This window comes from Taeniopygia guttata, chromosome 3, assembly GCF_048771995.1.
Source record: "Taeniopygia guttata chromosome 3, bTaeGut7.mat, whole genome shotgun sequence".
Lineage (NCBI taxonomy): Eukaryota > Metazoa > Chordata > Aves > Passeriformes > Estrildidae > Taeniopygia > Taeniopygia guttata.
Window position 1 is genome coordinate 9242470 of NC_133027.1, and position 13212 is coordinate 9255681.

Consider the following 13212-nt stretch of genomic DNA (forward strand, 5'->3'; position numbering starts at 1 on the left):
AATGGCTTTTATGGTCATTGGCAAGTGGCTGTGAATTCATATCAACAAAAGTAACATAATTCAGACCGAGAGAGGAAGAAATCAAAGTGTAACAAGGCTTGTGTTGTAAAAAGGCGCAGGCACTCGCTTGGAAACAGCCTTGAACAGTAACACCTGACCCAAATGCTCTGGCTCCTGGGAGAGTTCAAAATTTGCATTGGGACATTTCAGCTCCCCTTAACTCTACACATCTTACACATTTTACTCTTTACAGGGTTCCATATTTTATATGACTTCACCACCGTGGCACCAGAATACCTCAAATTTTGATACACTTATTTTTTTTAACCCTGTGGAGTAAAGAATACTTGGGCAGAGACATTACTTGCATTTACACAGAAAACTTGCACCCAGAATATCGAGAAGGTTTAAACATGCTGGCACTAAAGCAGGAAAATCACTAGTCCATAAAGTTTGAATTTCAGCATAGTAGCTCTGGCAGTCCTTGGGAAGCAGGCCAGCATCCCAGATCCACCTCAGGGCATGCCAGCTCATCTCATGTATGTGTTTCAGGCTCAGCCCTAAGAGAAGGCAACTTGATTCAGGCTGAGGTAAAAATCACAAAACAAAATCCCTGTCTCCCTCAAGCCCTCACCTCCCTCAGGCACATCTTTAAACATCTCTCCAAATTGTCATTGCAAGAACTTGTACAATGTCTGGGCAATATTCCTGTGTTTCATGTCTGATACCTTTGGGTACTTTTACAGTTTATCAGGGAAAAAAAGGTCTGGTTGTTCCAACAGTTCAACAGTTATTCCTATGTGAAGTGGGAGAAGGGAAGTGCTATTTAAAATTATTTTCAGCCTTCTCATCTGCTACAACTAACCAGGCAAAAAAACCCTCTCAGAACTGGATTTTTCCATGTTTCTAAATTAATATAACACCATACAAAGTGCAAATCTGATCTGAGTCATCCCACACTGTTTATATCTTAAAGACACATCCCAGAACACACCTATGTTTTCCTATCTTATAAAGATTATTTTCATCCCAGTATGAAATATCCACTCACAAATAATGTTAATTCTGTTTCCTTCTTATTTTAGAGGAGGTAAATGTAATGAATTATTTTTTACTTTAATTTTCTGTCATGAAAATTTCCTTTGAATGTCTGAGAACACTTTCTGTGGACTGGGTTCAGTTCTATGACACACCAAATATCATAGTGGGCAAAAATCATTTTCGTCAGACCCAGCAAAGAATCTCCCTACTGTAAAAGTTACTGCTTGTGGTCATTTAAAAAAAAAAAGAAGGATAATTAATATCCCTCTTTTACACAGATTTTTTTAAAAAATGTTAGTATTGTATAGAATGATCTTTTCTTCCACCTAATTTTCCAAACCTTTTATAAATCTAACTATGGGTTACTATCTAACTTTGGGTACTATAAAAACTCCAGGCAATGAATTCCAGAGTTGAAATGTGCTGTGTGAGAAAAGGGCTTCCTTACTTTTACCTTAAGCTAGCAGCATGATAATTTCTTCAATTGGCCCTCAGTTCTTCAAACATTGTTAATAGAAAACATTGCAGTCCATCTACTTTTTTATTTGATATACTCTATAATTTTGTCTCTCAGTGATTTTTTCTCCCTGAAGACCCACAATTCTAGCCTAATTGCTCTTCACACAAAAACTTCACATCTAATCCTTGCTGCCTTTGTCTGTTTCAACAATTTCTCTGCTTGAAAAAGAGAGGACAGAACTTCATACAGTATTCAGGACACAAGTTGATCCTGGTTTTATATAGAAGAAAAGTTATGTCAACTATTCTGTTATTGATGCTTTCTTTGTTGTTCCTGTGAGATTCAGCTTTCACTGAGCATCGCTTGGCACTCAGCTAACCATAATAATTCTAAATGTCTTTCCAAAGTATTTATACCTCATTTATGATCCCATGGCTGTGTAAGAATAATTAGGATTATGCTCTCTTGCATCAATTACTTTTCACTTATCAGCACTGAATTTTTTCTCCTATTTTATCTCTGACCACTCAAAATCACAAGTTCAGTTCATCCTTTTGTTGTCAGTATTAGTTTCTGTAACTTTGAACAATTCTGTAGTATCAGCAAACTTTGTCACCTCGTTAAGCTCTTGCTTTTCCAAATAATTTGTAACTGTGATGAAAAGTGCAGATCTTATGAAGCTTCCCTCTTCATCTGTACTGGCAATTTCTTTGCATCGTGAAAGCTGTTTAACTATCTCTACACTATACTGTCCACCTTTTCAGCTAACATTGGCCTTTTCTCCAGAAATTCAGTTGATCTTGGATGCAGTTGACAAGAAATTCATGCAGGATTCCAGGTTCATTTCCTCAGATTTAAAGGAGTTGAATGGAGTTGTTTTTATTTCAGAGAAAAGCCACTTCTCTGACTTCCCAGAAAGCAGAAGCAAAGCAGAAAAGTGAACCCAGATCTTCCATCTGGTACTGCCTCCTTTTCGTACCACTGCTGTTGAACATGGTCAGGACACGCTCATGCTGGGGTCAGACATGCATCACCAATATTTCCCAGACCTCCAAACAGCCTCCAGTCAGTAGCACCAGTCACTGCTCAACTACTTGGCTACCCATTCCCATGTTTCTCCACATGGTTCCACTATACCAGAAAACCCATTACAATCTTCACTGCATGTCTTAATTTCTATACAATTTCTAATTAAACTATTTTTCTTTTTCTAGTCTGAATTACATACACAGAAAAGAGATATAGTGGCTGAATTCACAATTTTCACTTTTATGGGACAGCTCTGGTCTTAACTTCCTCCTCCATTGCTGCCTCTCCTTGCATTTTCTACAAGGAAATACTTAGTTTAACAAGCCAAGTAAATTTTCTTCCAAATTTGGATGAGCCCATTCAAAATCAGAAAGAAAGACTTGTACATAAAGAACCCCTAATGTTTAGTAAATCAGCACTTTCCTTCATCATATATTTTCAATTCCTAATCAAAAGGAGCATTTTAACTAGGTGAATCGAAACATATCCATGCCTACTCCTTTTCTTCTTTATGACTACAGCATTTCAGCAATTCTCATTTTCTCTAGCCATGCTGAGGGTATGAAGAGACATTAAAACTTAGTGTTGTGTCAATGTTGTGCAGGTGTATTAACTTCTTTGGCTTTCATGCTGACTCTGCAGTGATAAAAATGAGACAAACCAGTGGGTAAACACTACATAGAGATATAATAACCAATCTGCTTCTTCTCTACTCATCTCTGTCTTCATGGTACTGAAAATCTCACTGGTTCAGCCTGGGGAAAGAAATCTTTCCATAATCCTACAAGAGTTTACAATCTACCACACAAATCAAAGTAATATGGTAATCAGCAGATAAGCAGAATAACACATGTGGAGTTAAATGAAGTCTCTTGTTCTCTCATGGGGAGGAAGAGAGAAACTTATTTGTTCAATATACCATTATAAAATTATCTAGTTTTAGGAAGAAAATAACCATAGAGAGAACATTTTAAATTCTTGTCTTTTTTCTTCCTTTTTTTTCTAAGTGGAGAAACTTATTGATGAATAATTTAGAACTGTTTCTTTGCTATTCTCCTCTATCTACACAAATGTAATCTGACTTAATTATGTGTCATCACAGCAATAACAGTAAAAGAAATCCACTCGAGGGATGAATAGAGCATATAGTGTTTTATGAAAAGTCCAAAAGACATTATTTTAATTTATACAAAGAGTATTTTAGCACTCGAAACACTTTTATTCATAAAATTTTTTCCAAGCATTTTAGAGGCCTTCTACCAGTAAGGGGAGTTGTGCAGCAGATGAATACAAAGGGTAGTGGCAGACTTGGTTAAAGGCTGTCAGGTTGATTGCGAGGCTTTTATGCACTCATTCGAGAAGTTAAGATTGGTAAGAAATATTTTATGCACCAGAAACAGAGGAGATGATGGAAAACTTCTATTAACCCAAGGCAAATCTGTTTAGGTGACCCCTATCCATGTCATGTCAACAAAACCATGCTGCACAAGTAATTAGAAAATAAAATTAGCGACAGTTTTTGCTGTTGTTTCTTCAGCCAAGTGGAGAAACTTGTAGCGACCATTTCAATTGAGATCACACCAAGACAGCATGTAAAGTTATCTCCTAAATTTAAATTCATGTACACATTTTCATCAGAGGCACAGTAGGTTGGATACATACACAGTGACTCAGAGGTATAAAGTCGTAAACAGTACAGCCAAGGGCAGTAAACACTCCATCAACTTGGACAGAGGACAGAATTTTTTTTTTTGTTAAGGTACAGTAGCACATATCATCAAACAGACATTCTGTTGATAAACAATAATAATTGCAGTGGCTGAAACTAAAAATTGTGTGACTGAAAGAGATGAGCAACCACAAAAAAAAAAAAAAAACCCAGCAGCTTTCCTGCTCTGCATGCACAACCATTCTTCTGTGAAAACTCCAGAGTTCCACTAAAAAAAGGCATATTCAGAAAACTTTGCATCATAGTTATACAACCTTTATATCCAGGTCACAGATGCCTAGGGAGTTTACTGCTTTTCCTGATGGAGAAAAGACTCAGCCAGGTAACAAAGATGGCCATGCTGTGAAAAAAACATAAGTTTAGCAATCAAAAAATAACCCAGTTCATTATCTGCAATTGCTTCTGTCCTCAGAGGCTTGATACCAAATAGCAATGTTTTCCAGCACAGATCATCTACCTATTCTGAGATGAAATTTCTAAAACACAGAAAGATAAAACTTCAAATATTATTAGTGCAGGAGAACAAAATTTATATATAACCTATGTCTATTATTGCTTATAATTCCCTAGAACTCCGTGATTTGTTTCTAAGAGAATCCACACAGTTATCTTTCCCTTGCTAGACCTTTCATCCTGTAAGTTAATTCCAGATATCCATTGCTCAATGGGCTGCAGTTATTGCAAAAGGGCCTGAATTATGTTCAACAAATCTAAAGTTACTTTAAAAAGTTCAAATGGACCAAGTTAAAAAGTGAAGTTCAGCTTTCAAAAATCAACAACATTTTGGGGAAATCAATTAAAACCCTTTATGCCTTGTGTTCAATAGATGAAATTGTCAGAACCTTCTGAAGGGCAAACAGCAAAACAATGCAATTGCCAACTGTGATCGAGCCTCTGTAATCACACTGGGCAGAGAGTTTAGCACCAGCCCTCTTCACTGAAGAGCTTTTTGAAGACCTTCAAGTTGTGTCACTTAATACTTGCCAGCCATGGCTTCTTCTTCTTCTCATGTCAGAGAAATGACATATTCTTGCCACTCTTTTGTCATGGTTAAACAATGAATGTACTGGGATGCCTATTCATGTCACAGTCTCAACAACAGCATTTACATTACTTCTTCTTCTGGCAATACATGCAACATAAAAGTTATCATTGTAATATAGATTTAAAGCTGGTTTCATCTAAACTGAAATCCCTTTGCATATAGTCTGTCCCAATCAATAATCCTTCAGGAGGTTTAGAAGCAGATTTCTGTTCAGATAACAGTTTTAGGGAAAAACTCAGAGGTTTTCATGACATTGAAGCTCGTTCAAACTATGATGAAAACTTGCTTTATATTATGTCAAAATCAATTCACTGCAAACATGTAACGCATATGTGAAATCTGTTTATATATAATTTCCTTAGTGTTATCAGGCTTCCACACATTCAGAAGAAGAGGAGGAAATTATAAAGTAAAAGACACTTCAAGTTTTGGATGGCTAATTTTCTTTCTCTATTTTTTTAGGTTCAGAAAAGTGTCTTTATAAACTGTCAAAGGGCAGAATGAATGTAACTAACGATGTTAATTGCATTGTTGGTTTCATTGCATATCACAGGGGAACAAAGAAAAGATAAAAATGGCACAAAACAATGGAACCAGGGAAAGAGACAAAAAAAGGAGAGTACCATGACAGTCTGAAAGAGTTGCTATTGCAGAAAGAAACAATCCACTGAAAAGTTGATGCCTAAAAGAAACAGAAATGAGTGGGCTGAATTGATGGGCGTCCTTGCTACATTTAGCAATGCAGAATTCAGCTGAAGAAAATTGAGTGCAGGCTGTAATATCAGAGCCATGCATAAAAAAAAATGCTTCAAATGCACAGCAGTGTTCTGTAGACTCGCAATCCTCTTTTATTTCTCCACTTTCAGTTTTGATTCCCCCTTTACTATTAGATTGGTTTGTTTATTTAGTTGACATGAATATGAAAGTGGGGCTAATAGGAAGTTAATTTTGTCAGAAATATTTATAAATTACAAGATTTCTGGAAAGAATTGACATATTTCTGGTAGGATATAGTGCTTTCTTTTTAACCCCATTCTATGCTGAAGGTTGGATGTCAGTAGAGTTCTAGATAAGTAGGATCTTGGGCATCTAATTTGGACACCCAAGTTTAAGCAACAAGAACTTTCTTTGCAAAACTTTGAAGGGACATTTTTTCTCTAGACTGCTAAAATCAAAGACTGCACAGCACATGGACAAGTCAAGCAGAATGAATGCTGGCTATTTGTTGCCTGGTATATTCTGGCATGTTTCATGGGGAAAATCAGCATGCAAAGAACAGACAGTCATTTCACATGTTCTAAAACATGCAGCAACCTGTATAAAATTTATATTTGATTCCTTTTTTTTTTTTTCACAAAAAACAATCCAGGTCAAGAAGCAAACATGAAAGAACAGGACTTTGGAAGCACAATTCTGGTGTGTTACATGAAATAATATGCAGATATAATTTATTAGAAATTGATGAATGTCGCATTTGCAGCATCTTTCTAGGGCTTTAGGATTTTCAGGGCACAATAAACACAGGCATCAAAATCTCCTAGGGCTAAATGTACGGATCAGATGTTCCTAAACTCTCAGCCAATAGGATCACTATTGTTAAAAAAGTTTTAAGGAATTAATGTGGTTTCTCAGATTCTCACAAGGAACCGACAAAGGCTCATTACTAGTTGATGGGAGATTAATGTTGTGGAAAGAGGAGAGACTTCATGGAATTATTTATTAGCTTGCATGAGACATCTCTGAGATGGAATGAGAATACAAAAGGGGTTAAAGACTGCTGCAAAGTGTCCTACTGAGATAACTTTTTATACAAAAGGGTAAGTGCTAAATAGCTTTCAAGCACTGCCTCACCTGACAAGGTTGGAAAAGTAGGTATTATCTGAAAGGCAGACCATACTTTTCAGAAGTAAGGAGGATGATTCTCTTTTGGATTGCAAATGTCTACCTATCAGACAGGAGGGGATTTAAATGGGAGGGTTCATCTGTCTGCTGCTGAGACAGACTTACTAGGAACAATTTTAACAGAAAGCAAAAAATATTCTGTAAAAAGGGTAGATAAAATGGCAGGAGTTCATCTTTTTTCCATTACAGAAAGTCTCACATCCTTCTCTCTCCTATTCCTCCTCCACCTAAAAAAAAAAAAAAAAAAAAAAAAAAATCTGGAGATAATTCTTCATCATCATCATCACTAGGAGCTGCTGGATTCATGCTAGTTTAAAAGAAAAGCCAGTATCCTTATTAAATTTGCTTTTTTAAACACATGGGATTAGAGCCTTTAGGTCATTAATTTCGGATTAGCAGCTCACAGGAATAGCTGGGAACAAGGCTGTGGGCTTGGAGTTCTCTGTTTACAGTCCAAAAGGAAAAGCAGCCCCCTGGGCCAAAATGAAGTATTTATGAAGTTGCACACTTTACATTGGGTTTTCTGGTGACCTGTTTCCATGCCAAGCTCTGGAAAATTTGCTATGGTCCTAAGGACTTGGGCTATTCCAGGGAAGTATTAATTTAGAAAAAGGAAATTTCAAAAGGTAGGGAAGCAGCCTGAGCACTTGGGATAAATCTAAAGTGATGAGTCCATGACTTTCCCTGGATGATGTTAGAACTGTATCTTCTCTGCTTACCTAACAATATTTTAGGTGTTGACCACAGAATGGTTGAGGTAAGCAAGAACTAGACACAGAGTGCAGCTGTTACCCCACCAGTGCTAAGCAGAAGTGAAGGATCACCTCTCTTCACCTTTTGGTGTGAGGGTGCTTTGCTTGGTCATGGTCATCTTGTTATCCATCAAGACATCAAGCTCCTTTCCAGCCAGTCAGCCCCCAGCATGTTCTGGTGTGTGGGGTTAACCCTCCTGAGATGCAGAACTCCGCAATACCCCACACTGAACTTGCCAAGATTCCTCTCTGCCCATTTCTCCAGCCTGCCAAGGTCTCTCTGAAGGTGACACAACCATCTGGTGTATTTCCCAGCTTATATCATCTACAAACTGTCTTAGGGTAAATTCCATCTGCCTGTATTTTCCCAGTAAGGTTAGGAAAGATTAACTCCATTCTGTGTGTGTGATGCCTTAAGATATTAGCTTTTATATTTTTCAGATCCTGTACTGCATTAGCGTATAACTCTGAATTCCATATAGGGTGTTAGTTAACTCTCTTCACATTTTGGTCAGACAAAACAATCCTTCCAGGCTTGAGATCCAAGGATACCCTCTGTCTCAGGCGCCAAAAAGTGAATTGGGAGGAAGCAGACTGGAGTATATGACTTTATTAGCTGAAGCAGTAATTGGAGGATTAACCCCTGGTATATTAATAGACCAAATTTATATCTGTCTGAAAAACTCATGACTATTGTCCATTTTGTGTGTAGCCCCTTGGAGAGGCTTCATCTGCCCTCAATGTACCTGAAGGCCCTTCATTAAATATATTCACTTTCATTCTTTTAACTTTGTCTGGCTTCTTTTTCTAGGTAAACCTGAAACAGGCATCATGTGCACATATCTACAACATCCACCTTAGCTCCCCTGAAATTAATGCAGATCTATAGCTTGTTATAGTGTAATTAATAAAAGACTAAGAGCAACTCTGTTCAGTATAATGAAAGCTACCATCAGAATGCAGGAGTGAAAAATATCAAGGAAAGGAGAGAAAGAGAAAAAAAATCAGGCTGGAAGAAAAAGATTATTCCTATATAAAAGATATCTGAGGCCTTGTCTGCAAAAAACTTAAGAAATAAAAAACATTAGTAAAGGTGTGAAGCTAAAATTGATTTGCTAAATCTCACAAACCTTGTGTAGACACATTTGTTCAAAGTTGAAGTAGCTAAATTTGACTTAGCTTAATTTCATTTATAGTATGTATTAAATTAAACAAAATTAAGGTCTTTTCTTCTAACAAGGCTGTCAACACAGGGATTTAATGCAGCTGAAGTGTGAACTTTAACATTTAATTTGGATTGACTTTCCTAAATGTCCCAATGCAGAAGAGTCCTATTAGCTTTCACCGTGGCAAAAATTAAAAACAGAAAACAGGCAATGAATGCTACCCAGATAATGGTTAAAAAGTAATTAAATGAAGACAAAGAATCTTTCCAGAAGGAATTATGAGAATCCACAGATTCTGGCCAGGAGGTGATCAAAGCCATTTACCAGCATGTAGACAAAGAGCCAGGAACAGATGAAGAGTAATCATAAAATGGATCAAATACTGTCAGTTAAAGATTGGCATTGCATAAGATCTGGAGCAGATGAAAAGGTACAAAATTATTGTTTTTAAATGACCAGATGGAACTGGCAAAAAGGCAGAGAAAAAAAAAAAAAAACAGCTAGACCATTACATAGTCATAGTATTGATTAAGTTTTTAAAACCAGAAGATTCTCTTAGCTTTAGAAAGGAAACTACTAGCATTTAGAGATACAGAAGGGCCCGAATTGGAAGATCAATTACCCTGTAGAAGGGGAAGAAAATTTGGTTGCAAGTAATAATGATCATCAGGACTTTCACCTGTTTTTCACAGCACAATGAAAAGACACTGGGGCTCAGTATACCTGCTCAGGTAATACAGCTATAAGAGAATATACCTGTAAGGGAAATGGTGACTGATCCATATAGTGCTTGTTACCTATTTCTAACAAGCAATAGATTGTTGTGATTTACGAGGATTCCAAAATAAAATAAATTCTTAACCAACCTAATCATACAGCTCCAGCTTTGACTTCTAGAATGGTTCTCTGCACCTGCACAGAGACTCATTACAAGAGGTTACAGCTTTACCTGTTCCCTGGAGGGGTCACAGTGACTGAACAGTGAAACTGCAGCTCCACTGAAGAGCTCTGCTATCATTTCATGCTGCCTCGTTTTGGAAATGGCACAGGGAAAGATGGACAAGTCAGCTGGCACACAGGGTTGCCCTTTTTATGACACTCATCTTTCTTTTGTGCACTAAAGACTTCTAAAAAGATTCTTTTCCCAACCTTAGACACCAAGAGGGACAACCGCCTTTGTCTCCAGGGTGAAATACTTTTTTGAAAAAAAAACAAAAAACAATCTGATCCCTTTTATTCCTCACAAATTTCTGAAGCCATAACAGAGAAGTGAAGCAAGCAGAACTAAATAAAGTAGATAAACAGGTCTCCATAAAGCACTTGCCTGCTCCTCATTACCTTACATGCTCAGGTCCAAAGCAACAGAAAAACCAAGGCAAGATCAGCCTTGATACTCTTTGGTAGCAGAGCACAGCAAGATACACAAAAGCATCATACTTGAGTGAAATGATAGAGGAGCCCACAATGGTATATTGAACAGTGGACAAAATCAAATATTAAAAAGATTACCTTAAATGAGTTCTTAATATTTGGGTTAAAATTATTCCAGAAGATTGCAGCACAGAAAATATGAATAAAGCTTAATTTAGCCTCTCTGTCCAAGATAGTTTAGCCTATGTCCTCAGTTAACTGAGAGCTTGGTTTGCCATTTATAAAGCATAGGCTATATGTAAATGTATTTTCTATACCCACCCATAGGTTGCCAGAAGAAGTGCAGTATGTAACCAGTTTATGCCAATACCTGCTCTTAGAGCCCTCATCTGTTACCTTGCTAAAATTTCACACTTCAAGGTAGGGACTAAATCTAACCATATGTGATGCAGCCTTGCCTAAATTAATTTACAGCAAAAAGACTTATTTATTTCCTGCCCTTGGTATAATCTGATTGGCTTTTGTGACAGCTGTAAAAGGAAAGCTGCTAAGAGAGGCAATCACATCTGACAAAGAACATGCTAATGAAATCAGACTTTCTAAAGGGAAGTGATTTTGACAGATTAGAAATTATAGCTTTGTATGGATACTACCCAAGTTGTCAGCCCCTCTTCCCACTGTAGCAGCAGGCTCTGTTCAATTTGAGGAACACTCTGTCTGCTCATCATGTTATATAAAATCGAACTCTTGCCGTATCTGGGTGATTTCCTACAGTGAAAAACTGAGAAACAGAAGGTAAAAATTCCCCATTTGGCATCTTAATCTTCTATTAATGATGCAACCTGTACTGTACCATCTGAAAAACATGAATCAACATCGAGCCCACCCTTCCACAAATAGATCTCTCCACCCTATAATGTGGTGATCTTTCTCTTTCTAATTGCATCTTACAGATTTTTAAAAGGCACTTTAGTCCTTAAGTGTAAAATTTGCATCCAAACTACTGTACAAAGAAACACTAACAATGATTTTGAAGCAATTCCTACTAAAAAAGAGCACAGACTTCTGATCACACATCATCAGAGAAGATGGAAGTGTACATGGAACATTTTTCTTATCTCATTAGCAACCATTAGAAACCCTCAGGGGGAACATAATGACCAGTGGAAAAAGGGCAGAGCAGACTTCAGTGAACAAAACAGATGTTTAGTGCATATAGATATTATCCAACACCGGCATCAAACTAGTGAGTTTGGCCATTTAGGGCATCTCCTAGGAAACCATCAGATAACATTAAAAGATATTGACTAACATAAAAGGAGCTGCAGGGGAAACGGTGCATATTTGATAGAAATGGGATGTGCTTCTAAATGCAATAGTTCTAATTTCTGCTGAGGAAAAAAAATCTTTTTCTAGATGCATATTTTGATTTTGGTTAAAGGTCTTAAAATTTGCTGTACATTACTGTAGCTCCATATTGCAGTCTTTAACTAAGCAAGGTATAAAATGCAGTGCAAAAAAGCAAATCACAAAGTGAGAGAATATAAAAATATATCTTAAATATGTTGTAACTTGTACAGCACAAAACATTTGTTTGTCGTTCTTGTTATTATCTCCTTTTCTCTGCCAGTTCTTTCTGGATGAAATTTTCCATGTAGTCTGAGAGCTATAAAACTGGCAAAGGTATTGGGCACTTTATTTCCTTTATGGTCCTTTGAGGAAAACTTCTTCCGCACATTACACCAAAAAAAGACACTGTAATTGACCTGGACCAACTGGCAGTGTGTCCATCACACCATGTGAAGTATTCTTGCTCATAACTGCAACATTTCACCTCTGTGTTTTGTCCAGGAAGAGAAGACATTTGATTCACTGATATCTTCCTTTCCTCCATCTGATTTTGTGTCTGATCAACAATGTTTATTGCCTGGTAGTTTCTTTTTGCAGTGCTAAGGACAGCTTTTCCACTGTGATTATCATTTTGCCCTCTCTGCAGTCAGAGAGTAGAAAGGTTAGCTTGGAATTTTGCTAATGAGAACTTTGCTGATCTGTTCAAGTTGGCTGATACGCTTTTTGGGCATGACCAATCAGAGCATAAAGTGTCAGGAGATTTGCTGTCTCTCTACAGTCCTGGCAAATGTATTCCTGCAATCTACCAGAGGATTAATTCTCTGCCCAGTTCTCTATATATGGCAAGAGATAGTGGCACATACTCACCTCTACATAAATCACAAACTATCCGTGCATGCTGTGGTGTTAAGCTTGGTGGAGAGTTGGGTACAATTGAGGAACAAAAATGAAACCATTGTTGAAAAAATCTTCCCTCTTAATTCTATAAACCATATGGCTTCCCCAATGTTCCTTAGCACCCATAAGATATTCCTGCATACAGCCTATGTTTTCCTGTGCCCATTAGTGTGCAGAGTATCAGCACAGCACCAACACACTGCTTAGCTGTGCCTGTTTTGGGAGGTGATTGTCATATGGTTAACTCAGGGATCAGAGATTTATGAAGGGACAAAGATCTGACATCTTTAATTTAACCCGAGAGACTCTGTTATATAACAGGCAAGCTATCAAAAAGCCTCTGTGAAACATAAACCTTGCTGAACTTCTTTTGATGTTTGTATTTTATTTTCCAGATGGCCCACTGCCAAATAACAGCTGCATAGGCAGTTAAGATCATTTACAGAACTGCAAAGAGTTTGATTGATCAG

General features: G+C 37.2%; 1 long non-coding RNA gene across 1 annotated transcript in view; it reads left to right on the forward strand.

The window, feature by feature from the left end:
• LOC140683623 (uncharacterized) overlaps positions 1 to 13212 on the forward strand; it is a 36039-nt gene that overhangs the window by 16965 nt on the left and 5862 nt on the right. The window lies entirely within an intron of this gene.